The sequence below is a fragment of the Polyodon spathula genome, chromosome 1, assembly GCF_017654505.1.
Source record: "Polyodon spathula isolate WHYD16114869_AA chromosome 1, ASM1765450v1, whole genome shotgun sequence".
In the NCBI taxonomy this organism is placed as follows: domain Eukaryota; kingdom Metazoa; phylum Chordata; class Actinopteri; order Acipenseriformes; family Polyodontidae; genus Polyodon; species Polyodon spathula.
In genome coordinates this window covers 88,500,162-88,523,274 of record NC_054534.1, presented here as the reverse complement: position 1 = coordinate 88,523,274, position 23,113 = coordinate 88,500,162, and the positions used below count along the sequence as shown (strand labels likewise).

The window sequence follows — 23,113 nt, the reverse complement described above, 5'->3', positions numbered from 1 at the left end:
CAGCCTTGCCTCACTTATTCATATATTAAATATGTACTGTAGACTCAGCCATAGTGGAAAATTAAATGCCTCCAGGGTTCAAGCATTATAGCCTCCTGTCAGTAACAACAGTCTTCCCTCGGGTCTATAATTTTCTACTATAGTCTATAGCTGAGCAAAAGTTTTAGACAGTTCTACTCTGATGCATTATGAGCATGAGCAATTTACTCAAAGCCTCCACTAGTGTTTTCTACTATTATAACAACCTTGACTTGCACAAAGAAGGAAAAACATTCAGCGAAATAGTTTGCATCACTAATTTTCAAGGTGTGGTATCCGAAGCATAATCAACATCACAGAAACATCATCTGTAATTGACAAACCCAGGACTGGAAGACCCAAAAAGCTGTCTAACAAGGATGGGCAGTACTTGAAGATAATATCCTTAAGGAATAGAAAGATGACAAGCATTGAATTGACAACACAACTGGCAGAAGGCATAGGTGTCACTGTCCATCACATTAACAGTACGAAGGAATCAGGACTTAAAGGATGTGCTGCAGTAAGATTACCTCTGTTAGGATGTGAGGATGTGAAGATACGGGAACAAGACTAAAAGGCTAAAATATTCACAAGAACACAGAAACGTGAAATTTTGAACAAGAACAGAGGTATGCAGTAAATATTTTTTGCCATTTGAAATTCTATAGTACTTATTTAAAACAAAAACATGAAAACAATATAACACATTAAATATACTTTTTATAACACACACATTTCTATAATTTGTAAAGCATTACCATCTGATTTGCAATTCTCTATGCATTTACAGGCAGGTTGCAACTCTGTAAGAACAAACGTCTTTTGAACCATTTGATTCCTGAACAGGTTTTAAATAAACATTTTACATTTTTAATTTCTACAATTATGAACCGAATGAAAGTTAAAAATAAAGTTTAAACATTTATTAGTGTTTGATGAAAAAAAAAAGACATTAACATTCCCATCCAGCAGCCAACATAACCTCACAGCTAAACTGGGTAGATGAGCTCAGTAAATAATGCTCAAATATCAACTGCTGTGTTGGATTGTATCGACAGAATGTCAAACAAGCTGAACTAGCAAAATATGATATCCTTCCAGAGCTGCATGTTACATGTGAAATAAATGCTCACATTATTGTCACCAAAACTTTGAACTGTCGCCCTGTGTTCTATTCTCTGTACTCAGTGGATTTTTAAAACCAAATCTGTGTGAAATTCTGTACAGTTGCAATACCAACCCACCCACCCCCTTACACCCCCCCAGCCCCCAGCCAGAAAATGTGTGAACCTCAATTATGGATTTTCCATAGTTTTACCATGATAGCCTTCTTGAATCAATACCAGTCTTTTCTTAAGTATAGAATAGGATTTATATAACCAATTCCATGTCTTTTGAAACAAAATGATGTATGAATTAGACAAACAATGAATAATTAAGATTCAGAGTAAACCCCTGGTTTTATCTAATCAATTAAGGGGATAATTAGAATCAGGTGTTTAAATAATTAGGTAGATCTTCAGGGGTGAGTTTGGAAGGCCCTACCCTATATAAACATTAGAAACTTTGTGAGTTTGGTCTACACCATATAGGTGTGTGGAAACACGTTATGCCACAATCAAAAGAAATCTCTGAGGACCTCAGAAAAAAACATTTATTGATGCTCACCAGTCTAGAGAGAGTTACAAAACTATTTCTAAGGATTTGGGGCTCCACCAATCCACTGTCAGACAGACTAAAAATATATTGCAAGAAATATATGGTCATACGTAGAATTCTCCATGACAGCCCCCTTGCGGTAATATTAAAATTAAGTTCTGCTCACAGTCAGCCCTTGACACAGCCCTGTCAGGAGACGGATTTGGCCTGCAGGACGCCATTTGCTGACCACAGGCATACACTGTCTGTTTACACCATCATGTTACGGCTACGGAACATGTCTGGAAATGTCAGTTTTTGAAATTAATAATAACTGCACACACAGGTGCTGGATGCGAGTAAGAGGTTAGGGTAGGTGCAGTATTTTTGATTAAAATATATAGCTTATATGAACATGCCTTCCTGAAAAAGAACTGTAACCACCAGAAATGTAATTTGTTGTCACAGTTCATATTACTTTTGGTTGAGAAAAAAAAAAGGATCCTCTCATGTTTCCATTGCAGCACGCAAGGAAGGCAAGAGAGCGTCATCAAGCCCGGTTATTTTTCTCATAATATTATGTTTAAGACATTTATGTAAAATACAATTAATTGTTAAATGGCAGAAAAATCGCCTCTTCTTTTATTTGTTACCATATTCCCTCAGTTTGCAAATAACAGCACAATTCATTCAAATACAACACATACAATAATAATAATCTGTTTGTCATACAGTACACCTTACCATACAACAAGCTTCTTTTAAACTAAAACAAATAAATACAGATAGATTGAAAAATCCTGCCCGTCACACAATGCTACTCTGTTTCATAGCGAAATTGGAAAACGCTACAAATTTCTTGCAATGTATTTGTAGTTACAACTTTGATATATATATATATATATATATATATATATATATATATATATATATATATATATATGAATATTATATTACCCTATATATAATAATATATATATATATATATTATATAAACGTAATGGAGCCTAAAAACGATTAAAGGCCTGTTAATTTAGCGTGTAGACAATTAAAATATTGTAACGCTGAGTGAAAATAAGGAGCCAGACGACTGCAGTAAGAACCCATTTACTAAACTGCACTTTATTCAGCTGCCCCTTTAAACACAAAACCCATGAAAACATGTAACATTTAGACATAACCAGACATACAATGTAGACAAAACAAGACATTCTATTGGACCCCACAAGGCACAAACACAACACAATTGGACAACATTTACAAGCACACTGGGGTCACGACTCAATCACCCACACCCCCCCCCCCCCCACCCCCCCACCCCACAGGTGCACCTCGCTCACACATACACAGGCACTCAGAACACACACAAAACACGAAACAGTGACACAAAATGATACATGAGCCCTGCCATTCTGCGTCGACATGCTTCACTCCTTCCGGCTCCGCTGCCCTGCCTGAACGAGCCCTGCATTCTGCCTCAAGGCATCGCACTCTGCTCCTCTTCTCCATCCAGTAAGGTGACCTGATCCTACTATCAATCTCTGGAGAAGCTCTGTTCCTTTGTCATTTTTTTATTATTACTGTTGGCATAAATACATGTTCCTAAACGCAGATATTATGCTAGGAAATTATAGCATTTCCTTTCAATTTGAAGAAGACCGCCAAATCAATACTTTTGGGATATGCCTGCTTGACAGCTATTCGCTGAGCATTTTATATCAAATCTGGCAATAGGCCTGTCCGTGGAGTGATATGAGTCTTATGATGCGAGCCTACCTGTTGGATGACAGAATAGCTGCCATTTGCAACTGTCTGGCCCTGTTTCAACAAGGGTCCACAGTCCAACTGGTGTTGTGCCAAAAATTACTGGGTCTGATGGCCGTAGCTTTGTCAGCCATCCAACTGGGGTTACTTCACATGAGCCCACTTAAAGCCCACTCAATGCCTTTCACTACACCTTAAGCGTGACAGACACTGCTGGCTGACCGTGTCTTGCCTATGCTGGAAAGCGAAAAACTGGTGGAGGCAAACCCCTCACCTAAGCGAAGGAGTAAGGATGGGAGTGATTTACTACCGTCAAGTGGTGACGACAGATGCATCCAGCTCTGGTTGGAGGGTGATCGGGGCAGGCAGAGGAGTCAGCGGATTCTGGTCAGGCCACTGGACATCCCTGCACATAAACGTGCTTTAGCTGAAAGCTGTTCACCTCACGCTGCAACATTTCCTCCCTGTGCTCTGCAACAAACATGTCGTTGTCCGCATGGACAACATGTCAGTAGTTGCGTACATGAACCACCAGGGAGGGCTTCCGTCCCGGGGTTACATCGCATAGCCTTTCGGCAGTTGCCACAGAGGCACTTTCTGTTCTTCTGGGCTATACATCTCCTGGGAATGTTAAATTGGGTGACGGACCTCCTGTTGAGGGAGGGTTCTCACCCGTCAGAATGCTAACTGCACCCTTAGGTGGTGCAGCACATTTGGGAACGCTTCGGGGAAGCCAAAGCCAATCTCTTTGCCATTGCCTCCTGTGGTTCTCCCACCGCAGCCATGGAAGTCCACTATGTGTTGACGCTCTAGTGCACGAATGGCCCAAAGTGCCTTGTAAGCATTTCCACCTATAGCGCTGGTCATTGCTTTCCTCGAAGGTCAGGAGAGAGAGAGCAACAGTCCTTCTGGTGGCCCCCAAAAGACCCAGCAGAGCCTAGTTTTCAAACTTCTGCCTGTTGCTGCAAGGCCAGCCCTGGGAGATTTCGCTCCATATAGATCTCTTCAGTCAGGCGAAAGGTACACTGGCACCCAAAACCAGGCAGACTCCAACTGTGGGTCTCAACTAGGGCTCTCAGATGAAGTAGTGAGTACATTGAAAAATGCTAGACTTCTTCCATAATAGCATTGTACACCTATAAGTGGAAATATTGCCCTATAGCACTTATTTTACAGTTTCTGCAAGCTCTAGTAGGGGCAGATAAATCCCCCTCTATATTGAAAGTGTACCTAGCATTCATATCTGCTTGCCATGTTCCCATCGACTCATTATCCCCGGGCACTCATATATTGGCAACCCATTTTCTAAAGGGTGCTCGGCGGTTATGACCTCCTATAAAAGGACGTTCTCCCCGGCGTCTAGACGTGGTACTGGAGGCTCTCAGGAAGGCCCCACTTGAGCCCATAAATACCATAGAGCTGAAATATCTCTCTATGAAGACAGCCTTTCTATTAGCTATCACCTCCGCTATGCGGGTCAATGAGCTACCGGCACTGTCAGTGCACAGCTCCTGTATGTACGTTTGTGACGATGGAACCCTGCTTTCCTCCCTAAGGTGAGTAAAGCATTTCACTTGAATCAATCAGCTGAACTAAAGGCTTTCCATTCCCTCCCTTCTCGGTGGAGTCGGATAGGAGATTAAATTCCCTCTGCCCAGTTCGGGCATTGAGATGTTTCAACTGTGTATACTAATGCCAGCTTACCCCCACCTGGAAGGGTGGCCGCCCACTCAACAGGAGGTGTGGCTACATCATGGGCCCTCTTTAGAGGTACCTTGTTGACTGATATATGTACTGCGGCTAGTTGGACTACCCCGCATACATTTACCAGGTTTTACCAACTTAATCTCGTAGATCCCTCTATGCCTTTAATAGACACAAGGGTCCTTGAAGTTGTACGCTCACACCACCAAAACTAGATGGTGGTAGTGAAATGTCCCTGTGGCAAAGTGCCCGCCCCTGTGTATATTTTGTGTTATGTGTTGTGTTTTAATGTTGGTGTATAGTCATCAGTACATGGGATATAAACGGGTCTGTGTAACACGAGTGTTTAAAATGTATATTTGTATTTAGGCACGAGGATTGCTCAGCACTTCACATGGAAGTAAAATGTAATATGTGAGCAAGGGGAATTGCATTTTATTAATTCACGTGCAAGTAAAATGTAATATGTGAGCAAGGGGAATTGCATTTTATTAATTCACGGGCAGCTGTACCGCGACTCCAATTGAATGATTCATTAGCAGTCAGTCTTGGTACAGCTGCATAAAAGCAGCATGTTTTCACCCACTCAGGGTTGTGTGTTCGGTGAGTGGAGAACGGGAGAGAGAGAGAGAGAGAGAGAGAGGAGAAACGTAAAGTATATAAATTGCTATGAGTGCTGGAAGGACCAGAACCATACCCATTTTGTGTAGCATTTGTCCACCCTGTTTTGTCAGTGTCTACTCGTTTAGTTTGTCTATTTGTTTTGGCCGCAAATGCCGTGTCCTGTTTTGGTGTCAGCGTTTTTGTACAACTGTTTTATTTTCTGGAAAGAATAAACCGCGCAGCAGCGCATCCATTTATCATTTCCTCTTGCACTACTGTATGTTTCTTCTGGTCTGACGTCCCCACTACTGCCGTCTTTGTGACAGTCCCTCAGATGCTGTCAGCTCATTCTCCTTCACAACGGTTTAAGTATACTTTCCAAAAGTACTGTAGTAAAATTTGGCAGTTATCTTCGAATTGAAAGGGAACTTTCCAGTTCCCTGAAAGAGACGATGACTGCAAACGAGACAGACGTCTCTGCATAATGACCATTTATTACCTCGGTGAGGCGGGACCGAGGATGTCACTCCCCGGAGGGGCCTATCAGCAGTTTTGATATAAAATGCTCAGTGAATATCTAACAAGCAGGCATATCCCAAAAGTATTGATTTGGCGGTCATTTTCTCCTTCAGGAATCTCATTCGCCGCCTGGTCTGAGGCGTGTGTTAATTATGATGCCGGTAAGGGTCAATTAATGGCACAATACAGATTTATGAATCAGACGAATAATACGGCAATGAGAAAATTGGTTTGTAACGTTTTAACGTTGTGATGAGTGATGTTTTTTGACAGTAAATGGTGTCACGTTAAACACCATTAAATGGCATATTAGTGCCAATCTTTAATTAGAATTACTTCAGATTAACATTACAATGCAGATGATAATTCTGAACATGGCACTCATAACCTAGGCAAAATTCATTGGACTCTTTGTAACTAAAAACAATACATTAGACAAACAAAAAATGGGATTCTGAACAATAATATCAAAAGAGTACAAAATCATACAAATTATATTTTGAAAATCTTTATGGAGGTATTTAATGACTAAAATCTAGGCTAAGTTAGGTGTTAAGAACCATGAAGTTAGTTTGCCCCTCTTTTGATGATCCTGTTGAATTAATCACATATGCCAAGGCCACCCTCTGCAAACTTGCTTCAATCTCGACCTCACTCACTACTAAGATCTCAATCCATGGTTTTATGTTCTGTAGACTAAACAGCTGTAACCTTTTAGTTAGAAAGAATTCCTGAGACCACCATCTCTATTTTACAAGTAGCAAGTAAATGTTATTAGATGTTTCTGTCCATTGCTGAGGCTCTATTTAAAGACTTTCCTAGAATCATAGAGAATGATAGTTTGCAAACAAGAATCATGGAATGTATTGCTTAAGATAAGAAATGCTGCACATGCCAAAGGTATGTATTTCTTTAATTACAATCTTAATATTTTGAACACTAATCTTGGACTGCCTTACCTCAGACCAGCCTTATATGTTCTAACCCGGTCTAATATGTTCAGTGCTAAAAGATGCTTTTCACAAAGGCACTTAAAAAATCTAAATTATTTTGTTTTGCATTTTATGTTTTTCACCCTTGAACTGATGACTAATAAAAACACATTTTAAAATATCCTTTCAGTTTTATCTTTATTACTGTGCCAATAAAACAGACTAAAAAATAAATAAATAAAATGTGCTGTTTAACACTGAACATTGTGTTTGTAGTGTGGATTTAATTTGCATTTGTAAGTTACAGCTGCAAACAAATTACACACATTATGGAGAATTCACATACTCCAATAATTTCCCCCGGTTCGACCCCTATTTAAACCATTTGTATATTCATGGTTTACATTTCTGTATTTTATTTTTATCAAGGAAATAACAAGTTCTCAGCAGTAGTTGGGTTATTGAGCTGCCTGACTCATGAATAAGCAGTCTTTTTTTCCATTTGTTTCTTTATTGAGAAAGTATAGGATAATGAAGGGCAGTTAATAATAACAGGAATAATGGTAACTGAATATTGTAAAAGGTTCTTATCATCGAAGATGTTTTGGAGAATCATATGACCTTGGATCTTTTTTTTTTTTTTTTTTTTTTTTTTTTTTTTTTTTTTTTCTGTGTAATTAATGTTAATGTAACTGTCCATTATATTTAGGGCTTCTGATTGTCTGTGTTTTGTACTCAGTTGTTACCTGTTAAGCCATTTGTGTATCTCAATCACAACTGAGTAATGTGTTAATAGTAAAATTGATTTTATTTATGTATTTTTTCTCTAAAACAACTAACTTGCCTTTTAAATTGGCCAAGCTTTAATTGTTCATTTACAAAAAGAACGTACAAACGAGATCAACTTGTTAATAAGCAACAAATCTTTATTAAAGCTATAATGAAAAATAAATTATTTTATGCGGACACAGTTTATTACAATCGTTATGCGTACCTGTATTTACATCTGCTTTTAAATGAAAAAGTAAGACGTGATTTAAAAGCACATTTAGTTGTTTCACAGAAAAAAAAAGCAAATTAAATCAATTTTACTATTAGAGCTTTTCTCAGTTGTGACTAAGATACGTATATGGCTTAATAGGTAGCAATAAGATTTTTAAAGGAGAGTAGAAAAGTCTGGGTAAAACACAGAAAACCAGATGTCCTAATTATATTATACTTAAGCACACTTTCGATCTACTCGGGTCGGAATCTACTCAGGTGAGGACCCAGTGTTATGCAGGTCGGGTATGTGATTTCATACTGCTTTTTCTAAAGCAGGGTTGACCTGGGTGACAGGCGAAAGTACACATTGCGTGTATCAATGCCCCGGAAGCAGCTTGTTACAGACGCTTCCATCCAAGCTTCTCTGGATTGAACCGCTGTACTAAGTGTCATGTGTTGTATCGTTGTTTCGCTGTTCTGTATTTTGTCTATGTCCTGAGTGCCTGTGCTGTTCATATAGTTTTTTTTTTTTTTTTTTTATGTCTCAATCCTAAAATTCTAGGTGATGCAAAACTTTTGGTCATAGCTGTACAGATGATTACCCATCAACTGTTTGACAGGCATTCTGAGCAAAACTGTACATTGCAAGAAAGTGGATATACATAAGAAGTACCCATTTATCGAGATCAGTTACATGTAAATTAGCAGCCAATAGTAAACAGTTTACTAAGACTTGTATTGGATGTTTCCTACGCTAAAAAATGCTTAAGGCAGCAGCTATGTAACCAGTTTTTAAAACTTTGGAATAATACTGATCTCCTGACATTTGTATTAGTATATTTGTCTACTGCATATCTATTGATTGTTTATTAATTAGAATGACAGTGCAATGACTGTCCCAATTACCTCTAGAGAGATTGCAAGTCTGTGTAGGACATTATAGCGTCTTACTTTTCAAACCTCAGCACAGCTCAGACTCCAGCCACTCAATTAAACTACCGTTGACCTGCACTTTCACAATAGCTGTCTATAATTTCTTAAAACTACTACTACGACTGCTAATGTGACTAATACTTCATCATGTTACCTAACATTTTAATATGTGTCTTTTTTCTCTACTGCCACCATTGTATCCTTCTGGATTGATAAGCCACTTTATGTTTGCAGCATTGTATCACTTGTCTGTTTTGGGAAAGCACTGTGAATTACAAACAGGTTCTTGCACTTGGAACATTTCTCATTTTAATGCCTGGCTTTATCACACCCTTCACTTCGCCCGTCCATGAAGTGCACAACTGGTTTAGCTCAATCTGCTTTATATTTTTTAACTCAAGACTATGCCATGACCTCCAGTCTTAATGTATCAGATATATGTTAAATAAACTATCAGCTCCAGATATTTATTGAGAATTACAAATATATGTACCCACATAGAATGTGGTTTGTAGTTTAGGCAAAAAGTTGTGATAAGTCTAGCATTTTTTCCTGAAAGGTAACATACATGTGACCACACCTCTATTATGACAAAAGTGGTTAAATATGTTAACAATTGTAGTAAAAAAAACACACACACACACACACACAATCTAAAAATAAAATAAAAAAATAATCTGAAGAACATAAAATATATTCAAAGGTTATCTATAAATTATAACGTTATGGTATGTGATTTAAAAAAAATGACACCAAATTACAGAAGAATATTTCTAGTCAATGGGACAGCTTTTCTTTTCTATTTTAATGTGTATGGTAATTTGAATCTCCAAAACTGAACCATTTTTAGCTTTTGCAAGATTTAATCCATATTAAAGGTCAACTTTATTAAACTCTAAAATTGGCTACATATCATGCCTCTTAGCCACAACTTAACATTAATACAGAAAAAGCTCATATCATGTATATTCCTTTAAAATGTCATTCTTTATATTATGTTTTTTGATGTTATTTGCAATCATATGTTTTATGCCTTTACAATATGTTTTAATACAGGCAAGATATTTCAGCACACTGTGATACAAAGTGACCCAGAGGGGTATTGATTCTAATATTAAGTATTTGTTCTGATCGCTGGTACATCCTCAATATCCATGCAAATTATATCTCATTAATTGTATTTCTTTAGCGGTGGTGTATTGCAGTACAGAAAAATGCATAGATTAAGTGCACGATAAAATGAACAATGTACAGTCATTTTGCAGTGCTCAACACACCATCACTTAATGTATTATTTATAGTAATCCACTTCCGTCTATAGTATATCAAGGGCTCTTCGTTTTCAGTTTTTATTTTTAGTCACGTGAAAAAGTTAAAGTTATATTGAGTCAACTCTGTTTCTTAATTAAACTCTCGGAAAAGCATTGATTGTGAAACAAGATTACTTTTGTTTTTTCTCTTCTAACTTGAATGAAACTGTGATTCTGTTTCATTGATAATGTAAAAAAGTCAGCTCCTTATTTATATTCAAACTGAACACAAAAAGCAAGTTCAGTTAAATTGCTTTTCTCGGATTTAAAATGTTTATAACTCATTGTAAAAATGTTATAACCTGTTTTGCAAAAAAAATGTCAACGTCTGGAAAATGGCGAGAAATGCTCTGTGGGAAAGAAGTACTAGAAATTATATTGATTCCGATTTAAATTCTTCTACTGAATCAGGTGTTAGTGAAAATATCAGTGAAGAATATTTACCTTCAACATCGGGTGGCCCAAACTCAGACAACGTGACGAGGATCACTGACCTATGTTTTCCTCACTGCCTTCACCCTCACCACGTTTACCCAGATGTGATGTATACCTCTCTCTGTCTCTCATTTTTTTTTTTTTTCGGGATGTGTTGCTGATCCTGATCGTTGTTTATTGATTACCTGTTATTTTTGTCAAAACCTTTCACTATGACATTTTGGTTATTTACTGTAAGAAATAGTTGTTTACATATTTTCATCGTGTAATACATTGCTAATAGGCCTACTAACAAATGTGTCGATGTGGAGTGTAAATATGAAAAATTATGAAAAAAAAAAAAAAAAAAAAAAAAACCTCACTCCAGTGGGCCCATCAAAAATTCTAAAACTCACTACAGAAAGGGTTAATCAGTTAAGTTTAGTTGAAACCTCCAAAGTCATGGCAAGGGTAGCACATTTTACTCTTTATTATATATAAAGCCCCTTTCACAGTATCATGATCTACCAGGGTCAAAACCAAACCGGGCAAGACCTGGTGTCATGCGTGCCAGCTACGCAACCCACATAAAGCAGGGTTGACCTGGGTGACAGACGCAAGTGCACAATATGCGTATTAGCACCCAGGAAGCAGCTTGTTACTGACACTTCTATCCAAGCGTCTCTGGATTGAACCACCAGACCAAATGTTGATTAGATCAAATGTTTCTTTAGGTTGGCCAGGGTGTCCTCAGCTCACTGCGTACCAGCGACCCCAGTAGACTAGTCAGGCCCCTGCGGGCTTGCCTGTAAGCTGCATTTTCCTCCGACGCTGTAGCTCTGGGTTGGCTGCATGGCAGGCCTGCAGAGTGAAAAAGCAGTCGGCTGATGGCACACACTTCGGAGGACAGAGTGTTTATTTTCGCCACTCCTGAGTCAGCGCAGAGGTGGTAGCGGTGAGCTGAGCCTAGAAATACAATTGGACATTACTACATTTAAAAAATAAAAAAGTGGCTGTTTTTAATTACGTTTTGCGGGAAAATCACTTTAATTCATGTGGTTTTAATGTGAAATAACGAAATCATTTTTTAAATCGTCCAAGTCTTTACCTTCTCATTAAATGCAGAATGAAAAACGCTAAAATGAGAGCACAACATTTTAATAAATGACTTGTCTGTATTAATGTTAATACAATTTCAAATAGTGAATGGAATAAAGTGTGTCCTGCATTTATTGTTCTTTAAATTATAGATTAATCGCTTATTAAAATGTTGCATGCAGTTTCATTCTGCATGCATCAAAACACATTAAACCAATTTTACCACTAAATGGCTAGCAGGAATCAATCGAATTCTTAAAGGGGAAGAAAACGTATGGTGGAAAACACAGAAAAACAACAATCCTGAATAATAATAATAATAATAATAATAATAATAATCACAGTTAAAAAAAATAAATAAATAACCATTTAAAAGTATAGTTTCTAGTGGCAAATCACACCGCCATTTCCAGTGTGGATTATTTTCAAAGACATTATAAATGACACAAATTGCACTGATCTCAAAGACATCCAGCTGCACAGAACAGTGATAATTTCAGTCAGGGAAGTAGGCAGATTTTTGTAAAAGTAGTTGTCCTTCATTATAAATGCTAGTTGAAGATACGCAAGGTTGAAAGGTCGCCGCCATCTACAGGGTATTTGTCTCCCCTAACAAGCGATATTTATTGACAACATGCCATAATACCCGAACAAATGATCACTCTACTTTATCTGGTAATAACCCTTCTCCTTCCTTGTTTACAACACTGTATGTAAGCTACCTTCAATCAATAAACTTTAGTCTCACACTCGCTATGTGCATTCATTCCCACTCACATCAGTACACTCCATAACCTAACGCTGATTTATTTATTTATTTATTTTTTTACAGTTTATTATTATTATTTAACTTCTTCAGAAAAGTACTTCTCTCCTGTGACTTCTATCTTTCCTGAAGGTTGCTGTTTAAATGCTTGCTGTTCACCTTGGTCCACTTCTGACAATGCATTAACTTACATGTTTGTTGTGCATTAATCTTTCGAAAACATGATGTGTTTTGTGCAGGTTACACCAAACCAAAGAGCTTTCAGCTTCAAAGGTTATTTCATTTTTACATTTCCCTGACTAATATATGATGCTGGCAAACACTCTGAGTAGGTTGCCCCAATATTTAATTATATTATTTCTCTAAATCTCTCTATCTGGCACAGAGATTGCTAGAGATCGTAAGTTACTGCACTGAACAGCAATAACTTTCAACATATATATCAGTTTTATGCTAGCTGATACATCTATGTAATACAGTGGCTCTCAAAAGCATCCACCCCCCCTCCCCCCTCCCCCTTGGACTTTTCCACATTTTCTTGTTACAGCATGGAATCAAAATGGATTTAATTAGGAGTTTTTGCCACTGATCATCACAAAAAAGTCCATAATGTCAAAGTGAAAAATAAAATCTACAAATTCACATAAGTCACATAATTAGTTGAATGGAGTTCACCTGTGTGCAATGAAGGTGTTTCACATGATTTCAGGTTAAATACACCTGTCTCTGGGGGGTCCCACAGTTGGTTAGTACATTTCCTAACAAAAACTACATCATGAAGACGAAGGAACATTCAAAGCAAATCCAGAATAAGGTTCTTCAAAAGCACCAATCAGGGGTAGGATATAAGAACATTTCCAAGGCACTGAATATCCCCTGGAGCAGAGTAAAGTCCATTATTAAGAAATGGTTTGAATATGGCACAACTGTGAATCTGTCTAGAACAGGCCATCCTCAAAAACAGAGTATCCGGACGAGAAGGGCACTAGTCAGGGAGGCCACCAAGAGGCATATGGTAACTCTAAAGGAGTTACAGTCTTCCACGGCTAAGCTGGCAGATGCTGTACATACGGCAACAATAGCCCAGGTGCTTTACAAAACTGGCCTTTATGGGAGATTGACAAAAAGAAAGCCATTGTTGAAAAAAACTCACATCAAATCTCGGCTAGAGTTTGCCAGAAGGCATGTGGGAGACTCTGAGACCAAGTGGAAAAAGATTCTATGGTCTGATGAGATCAAAATAGAGCTTTCTGGCCTTGATGCTAAGCGCTTTGATTGGCGCAAACCTAACACTGCACATCGTCCATCATCCACGCCTACCGTGAAGCATGGTGGTGGTGGCATCACGCTATGGGGATGCTTCTCTGCGTCAAGGCCTGGAAAGCTTGTGAAGATAGAGGGAAAAATGGATGCAGCAAAGTACAGAGAAATCCTGGAGGAAAACCTGCTGAAGTCTGCAAGAGACCTGGGACTTGGGAGAAGATTCATCTTCCTGACCGAGCTTGAGCAATTTTGCAAGAAGAATGGGAAAAAGTTGCAGTGTCCAGATGTGCAAAGCTGGTAGAGACTTATCCACATAGACTCATGGCTGTAATTGCTGCCAAAGGTGCCTCTACCAAATATTGACTCAAGGGGGTGAATACTTATGCAATCAATTATTTTCTGTTTTGCATTTGTAATTCATTTAAAACAATATGTAGATTTTATTTTTCACTTTGACATTATGGATTCTTTTAGTGTTGATCAGTGGCAAAAACTCCTAATTAAATCCATTTTGTTTACATTGCTGTAACAGAATAAAATGTGGAAAAGTCCAAAAGTGGGCGGGGGGGGGGGGGGGGGGGTGCGTACTTTTGAGAGCCACTGTATTTAACCATGGTAACACACAAGGCATTTGAATGCCTCAGTGAAAAGCAAAAACAAGTATCACTGGCTAGATAACATTTTCTGTGTTATTGCAGCCTGTTTCTTTTACTGGCTGACAGCATTAGCTGTAACTGGTATTTGCATACAGTAACACTAAGGATTCTGTATGGCTTACTCCAACTCATTTAGTAATTTATGCATAGTCAAAATGCTACAATTCTAAAATGATTTGCTTACAGTCAATGTCAAGTAGCACAGCAAAGACACAACCACTTTCATTCATTCACCCATTTCCTATCCAGCTTAGCTGTATAGGAATTACAGGATTAAACAATACAAATATAACTTTATCAGTCACACATGTAGAAGAACCTATAACATTTATATTAAACACAGATGCTCCATTGCCTGCCTCTTATATTACACTTGATTGAAGTTTGATTGTAGAATTCAATTCCACAATTTCTTGAGAGACTAAGTACTGGTCTAAGTGGACTTGGAGCTCAATCATCCAGATTCTGATGCTCAGTCTGTCATTTAATCTGTTCTTTTTGTGATTATTTCTTTCCCTGGACCAGATAAAGAGATCTGTCCAAGGAACCGTCTGCTCACCTGGCTAACCAATAACTGTAAAGGGGAACAGAAAAAGAAGACATTGCAGCTACCTTTGGATTTAAATTATGGAGAAATGTCTAATAAACAAATACCTTTTCATTACACTTCCTATATTTTGTTTTATGATGTCTTTTATCACATTTTCTGTATACCCGAATTTGGCTGATATGAGCCAAAGCCAAATACACTTTATGATGTGCTGTCTTCTTTCTGAAAGCTTTTTTATCTGTCACATAACACAATTCTCTTTATCAGCCTTTTTATAATATGAAGTTGTGTCAGTATGTTGCATTCAGTCTCCATGTGTTATATCTTCACAGTTGTTTTTCAAGATTCTTTCAGCAAGTAGACTGGTATTTCCTAGCTACCTCAATCAAGGTTGATTTTTTGGTGTTTCCCACACCTGGTTCTTAATCCTAGACGAGACTGTGGGGTTATAACTGATTTTGCTTTAATATTTGGAATCCTTTCTCTAGGTGTGTCACACAAGTTTTCTACACTGAACAAAAATATAAAATGCAACACGTAATGTATTGGTCCCGTGTTTCATGAGCTGAAATAAAAGATCCCAGAAATTTTCCATATGCACAAAAAGCTTATTTCTCTCAAATTTTGTGCACAAATTTGTTTACATCCCTGTTAGTGATCATTTCTCCTTTGCCAAGATAATCCATCCACCTGACAGGTGTGGCATATCAAGAAGCTGATTAAACAGCATGATCATTACACAGGTGCACCTTATGCTGGGGACAATAAAAGGCCACTCTAAAATGTGCAGTTTTGTCACACAACACAATGCCACAGATGTCTTAAGTTTTGAGGGAGTGTGCAATTGGCATGCTGACTGCAGGAATGTCCACCAGAGCTGTTGCCAGAGAATTGAATGTTCATTTCTCCACCATAAGCCGCCTCCAAAGTCGTTTTAGAGAATTTGGCAGTACGTCCAACTGGCCTCACAACCGCAGACCATGTGTATCCACACCAGCTTCTTCACCTGCGGGATCATCTGAGACCAGCCACCCGGACAGCTGATGAAACTGTGGGTTTGCACAACCGAAGAATTTCTGCACAAACTGTCAGAAACCGTCTCAGGGAAGCTCATCTGCATGCTTCCTTCAGTGGGCAAATGCTCACCTTCGATGGCCACTGGCAGAATGGAGAAGTCTGCTCTTCATGGATGAATCCCGGTTTCAAGTGAACTGGGCAGATGGCAGACAGCGTGTATGGCGTCGTGTGGGCCAGTGGTTTGCTGATGTCACCGTTGTGAACAGAGTGCCCCATGGTAGCGGTGGAGTTATGGTATGGGCAGGCATAAGCTACAGACAACGAAAACAATTGCATTTTATTGATGGCAATTTGAATGCACAGAGATACCGTGACGAGATCCTGAGGCCCATTGTCGTGTCATTCATCCGCCGCCATCACCTCATGTTTCAGCATGATAATGCACGGCCCCATGTCACAAGGATCTCTGCACAATTCCTGGAAGCTGAAAATGTCCCAGTTCTTCCATGGCCTGCATACTCACCAGACATGTCACCCATTGAGCATGTTTGGGATGCTCTGGATCGACGTGTACGACAGCATATTCCAGTTACCGCCAATATCCAGCAACTTCGCACAGCCATTGAAGAGGAGTGGGACAACATTTCACAGGCCACAATCAACAACCTGATCAACTCTATGCGAAGGAGATGTGTTGCGCTGCATGAGGCAAATGGTGGTCACACCAGATACTGACTAGTTTTCTGATCCACGCCCCTACCTTTTTTTTTTAAGGTATCTGTGACCAACAGATGCATATCTGTATTTATATGAAATCCATAGATTAGGGCCTAATGAATTTATTTCAATGACTGATTTCCTTATATGAACTGTAACTCAGTCAAATCTTTGAAATTGTTGCATGTTGCATTTATATTTTTGTTCCGTGTATGTAGGTCATTACTCCTCTTCTGGTTCAACATTGACTATCATTCACATTTTTAGGTTGCCTTGTGTACTATAATTTAGGTCTGTTGCTCTTGTTTTATTGAATCATATTTTCAGTTCCTGACATTTTATTTAATGTTGCTTCTTGCTTAACTGGTCTTCTTCAGTTAGAAAGGCCAAAAGAGGGGGCTCCCGTGTAGCACATCCAGTAAAAGCACTCCACGTGGAGTGCAGGGAATCCATGGTTCACCGCACTTCAGCAACCCCTGCGGCCTATAGGACACCTGTGGTTCTGCAGATCTGTGTTGTCCTCCGGGACTGTAGGTCTGGTGGCCTTGCTGTGGATCCGCATGAACATGTTTTGGAAGATGCGTGTTCCAGCCGCCGTTTTCAGTGGGAGAGTTGTGAACGGTGAGCCGAGGATACAGATTATAATTGGGCATACAAAATTGGTGAGAAAAACCTGGATAAAAAATTGACAACGAATAAATTAAAAAAATAAAAATAAAAATAAAGGCCAAGAGAGAGATAGAAATGAATATTGCCAAGGGGGCTAAAACCAATTCCAAAAAGGTTTCCAATATTGTAGCAGTGAAAGAACATTCAAGGAGAAATTAAAATGTCTAAGAGATACAGATGGCAACATCATAGATGAAGAGAAAAAAATAACAAATATATTAAATTATTACTTTTCACAAGTTTTTAGAAAGGAGGATATGGACAACACGCCCCACATGTCAACCTGTTGCTATCCAGTTTTAAATAACTTTAGCATAACTGAGGCAGAAGTGTTAAAAGGACTAGGAGCTCTTAAAATTAACAAGTCCCCTGGGCCAGATGAGATCCTCCCAATAATATTTTTCTGAGGATGCATCATCGACAATGGATAATTGCAAAACACATGACATGGTTTATTTAGATTTCCAGAAAGCTTTTTACAAAGTCCTGCATAAAAGATTAATTCTCAAACTGAACACAGTAGGAATTCAAGGAAATGCATGCACACGAATTAGGTTATCACGTAGAAAACAGAAAGTACCGATTAGAGAAGAAACCTCAAAATGGAGTGAGGTAACCAGTGGAGTACCTTGTACAGTGGAGCTGCTTGATTAGCTTCTGGAATCAATAAGCTACTAACAACCAAATGAGTAAGATAGGCTGAATGGCCTTCCTCGTTTGTAACCTTTCTGATGTTATTATTTATTTATTGCTCTTATATAACACTTTTATATAACGCTTTTTTCAACAAAGCTGCATGTTCTGATTGAAGTTAGCCACTGTAGTGCTTGAACTATTTTTTTTTTTTCTTTTTTGATGGAATTTGTATCATGCTGGTGTGGAAAGCGTCTATATCGAATGTCTTCTTTCCTAGACAAACCCAGAAAATGGGAGGAAAGAAAATGATATACCATTAGGCGATGAAATGAAACTAAATGGGAAGCATACAGTACTGGACTGAAACAATCTGCAGGAATAGCCAGCACTTTATGTCGTGAAGATGTTACCCTTCTACTAAATCTAAACACAAAAATACACACAGGGGCAGGGCACCCGGCCACACACCACTTCAGAGAATACCAAGAGAAGTATAAAGTTATGTGTATTATTCCTCATGAATGTACTCTATCATATTAAATCTGAAGAGACATGTTTGTGATAATATACTTTATATATGCACAAGCCTACGAAAAGTATAGGGACATATATGAAAATCACTAGAATGTCGCCTTCCCATCAGATGTAAGAATGTAAGAATGTAAGAATCGTAGCACATGTTGGAATAATACTTGGCCCAGGTGCACAGCAGCATTGTACTGGACAGTAGTTGACCGTGTGCTTTGATGGTATTTTGCTACAATTCTAGAAGGTCCTCTTAGTAGAATGTTGTATGTAGATTGGATAACTAATCATTCAGGGCTTATTGACACTGCGCAAGGTTTATTTCAACAGCATTTAACCTGTAACAGGAGATTTTATGTAAATGTACGTAACACACAGTACATCTACATAGTCTAAAAAACCATCAATGCTTTCGGGTATCACAGGAAAACAGCTGCCCACATGTCCATTATCATTGAGGAAAGCATATGTAACCTAACGTGATGCCTTGATTGACTGCAGGTGTGGTGGCTTATCCTGTCTAGTAATCACTTTTCAAGACAGTCTCTATAAAAGTTTTCTTGGTGATTTGAGCATGTTTCTGCTGGAATGGGCAAACAAACCCTAATAGGGCTTTTAACTAGATCCTGGAAAATGAAAATGGAGTATTATAGTGCTTATATATATATATATATATATATATATATATATATATATATATATATATATAGGTATAAACCATGCCAGGCCGTGCGGTTCCCATGATATATACCACCCCTGGGGTGGTGATAACCTTTCCAGAAGTGGTACATATCATTGAAACCGCACGGCTCAAAGTGGTTTATACCACTTATAACATTGCTACCTGTCATTTGTGGGAAGAAAAATAATTAAAATAATTAAAACACATTTAAACTAAAAGAAAACCAGAAACTTATATTGTGTATACATCTGCAGTGTAATATAGTCCCAAATTTAATTTAATTTAATTAATTGAGAGCTTATTAAAAATAAATTACACACATTATTTTATTGTGAATTTCTGCATCAAAAGTGCCATCTCACTAGAAACTGGAATGCTGAATACAAGCTGTGATGAGAGTTTCTAATGACACTAAGGAAGTAAGGAGAGCAGCTGCGATGGACACTGAAGCCAGATCTTGAGTTTGTTAACTCGTTATATGTGAGGCAAACATATTCTAGTGCGTTTTCATCCTTTTGGATCTCAAAATATGTTTTTGTTTGTTGTTGGACACCCTCAAGTCCAAGTCGTGCCAGATTAAGTTGACAATCTAACCAGACTTTACACACCAATCTGACCGCGTTGTCAGGGGACAATACCTCAGTTTCCCGCAGACACTTAAAATCCAGGCTAGTAATTTGAGGGGTCGTGTCTGGCCTTGCCTTTACCTGCTTTATAAGAGTTTTACTGACTGACAGGAATACATTACTGCTGGTTTTAAACTCACTGTCAGCAGAGATGTTAAAACTTCTAACAATATGTGTTTAGTCCAGCTCAGCATTATAAAACTGCATACTGAATACTGGTCCTTATGTTGGGATTTTATGGACTTATTTCCATAAAATGAATGTCCATATTTTTTTCTTTAAGTACATTAAATCAGCCTATACTGTATTTTTTTGTTTTGTTTTTGTTTTTAGTTTTTTTTCATTTAGCTGTTCCTCATCTACTGTTTGTCTACTTTTGTTGTTGCACTTCTTTTATTTTATTTTTTTCAGATGGACTGCTGTCTTCACTCAGCAAGTTGGTGTTGTATCAGTTATGTGGAGTTTCATCCCCAAATCTATTAAAGGAAATAGGAGAAATGCCACTCATTTTTGGCAGTGGTTTTGTAACTAATAACAAATAAAACTGCAGTCTGTCATGGAATTTAGAATGTAGCGGTGCGTAGTGATTTATTTAGTTCGAAGTGGCTCATTATTATGCAACCAGTGCTATACCCTATATAAATATATATATATATATATATATATATATATATATATATATATATATATATATATATATATATATATATATATATATGCACAGTCATATGATGCTGTTTAACCAATCAGAGGTTTATATTTTCCCAAGTCGTGTTATATATATACAGTGTAATAGAAGCACACTAGGATATGTTGGATCATCAAGGAGGGCTCATGCATTAGCAGCATTTGGTGAATCCGCTATCCCTGGATTTGGTTTTAAAATGTACATGGCCCTGGTTAAATCTACAAGTCACTGTCCAGACAATCAAAGGCATTTCCATCATAAACCTTGTTTACCTGTAAGGAGCGCCGAATTATCTATAGTCCAAATGCTACAGTGTCCTATTTTTTTTTTTTTTTTTTTGACCAAATGTTTTTTTTTTTATTCAAGAAAAAATAACAATACAGCTAGCTATCTGTCTAGCTATCTGGCTATCTCCTTCCATCCCATTACCTCCCACAAAGACCCCAGAGATCTAAATTAGTCCAGATTTAACAACGGCTTAACAAGATCAACCATACATTTCCAGGCATTAATCGTCTGTTCCCTTGCACCATGGATCTGAGCGGTAGAGAGCTCTAAGTAAATGATATGAAGGAACGTTACAACCCATTGGCGCAAGGGAAGGGAGTGTGGCGGCTGCCAACACAGAACATCCATTTTCTTCACTGCAGTGAGGCCAGCCAACAAAATGCGTTTCTGCTGTGGAGATAAGTCAAGAGATAAATCATCATTCAATAAAAGAACCAGAGAGGAGCAAGGGACTACCCTTCCAAATATAGATGAAATCTACTCCCAGAATAAAGCTACAGATACGCATTCCCAAAACATGTGTAAAAAGGGGTGCCCTTTTTGCATAGAGAACAGTCAGGGGTAGGGGCAAGCCTTGTAAGAAAATGTCTACGAGGGGTCAAGTATGTCCTATGAAGGACTGTGATGAGTCAAATGGATTTCGGTCTGTGATTCAGCCTCCCGACAGTAGATGGCATCAAACCAACTCGGGACTTCCCTTACCAAGATCTCGTGACCATGGCAAAAGTCATCTTTTTGAGGGGCGGAAGTACGAGTATGTAAATTCCAGCCACTGGAGTCAAGTGAAGGATAAGGACACTTGTCAGTTGGGGATTGGTGTTCCACTGACTACAGAGGCGGGACATTACATACTAAAGGGAACGTACTACTGTGTTCGGGGTTGGTCCGAAAGTAGAATAGGCGGAGTAACGGGTGGAGGGAGAGACTAGGTTGGTGCAGCGGGATTTTTTGAAAACATTAACATTTCTTTTGTCTTTTTTTGTTAATGTATGGCTCGCCACGAAGACAATTAAAGACGAGTTCTCACGGTCTGTTTTGGATTTCACCCCTGCACTCCTTCCCTCACACCATTTTGTTTTCTTTTGTTATTTAATTATTGTGTTGTGTAAAGATAATAAAAATAAATTATTTTATTTCTGTACACATAAATTACTGTCTGGACATTCCATTTAATACACTCTCGCCTCACAAGGACGTTAAAGTGAATCAGCTGATGAGTAGGGTTCCTAGAAGCTAAGCCTAAATTATTCCAGATAGTATCCTAATTAATCTCAATATCTAAGGAAGCTAGGTCTCCATTCCAAATCGTACTAGCTGCTAAGGATTTGTAGGAGGCTTTTAAAAGATATACATATAAGGAAGAAACCAGCTCCTTTGTTTTACCCCGGGTTCAACATATCATGAAATGGATGTACTGGTAATGTAGCCCCTGAGGGAACCCCATAGACACGCACTGCTGAGCAAAGTCAAAGACAGAAGAAAAAGGAAGAGCCCAGTAAATAGTACAGTGATTGTATATCCTGGAATGTGCGAAGCAAACCAGCAATCAAAATATCAGTAAAAGTAAGTACTCCCCTATCTCTACAGAGTGGGAAAGAGAAAGGATGACCTCCTGATAAGAGCACATAGTTAAGAAAGATAGGTGTGTGAAAAAGCTATTTTATTTGGAGTTTTGTTTCTTTCATCAGAACGCCACATAGTAATTAACTTTGAGGTTATAGGGGTGAAGCGCAATCTGCAGTGCTTGAGAGGAATGTTTGAATGTATCAGATCTTGTAATCTATACGGAGATACCAATTTCTCTTCTAATAAACACCACGAGACAGGAGCATCAGGATCACACCAGGCAGTAAGTGAACTAATATGAATGACCAAAAATATAGTTTAACGTTTGGTAGTGATAAACCTTCCAAGGTCTTCTCATGCTGCAGCATTAAAAATTTAATATGTGGTCGTCTACCTTTCCATATAAATTTATATATCAAGGTGTGCAGTTTATCCCACAATCTGGGAGGGGGACAGAGAGGGAGCATTGAACTGAAAGAATTGATGCAGGGGAGTATATTATAATAATATTTTAATTATCGAGATGTGGGCTGATTTCAACTGA

The 23,113-nt window shown here is 38.3% G+C and overlaps 1 protein-coding gene across 3 annotated transcripts in view; it reads right to left on the bottom strand.

Moving 5' to 3' along the window:
* Positions 1-23,113, bottom strand: part of LOC121323821 (protocadherin-7-like) — a 181,946-nt gene that overhangs the window by 66,596 nt on the left and 92,237 nt on the right. The window lies entirely within an intron of this gene.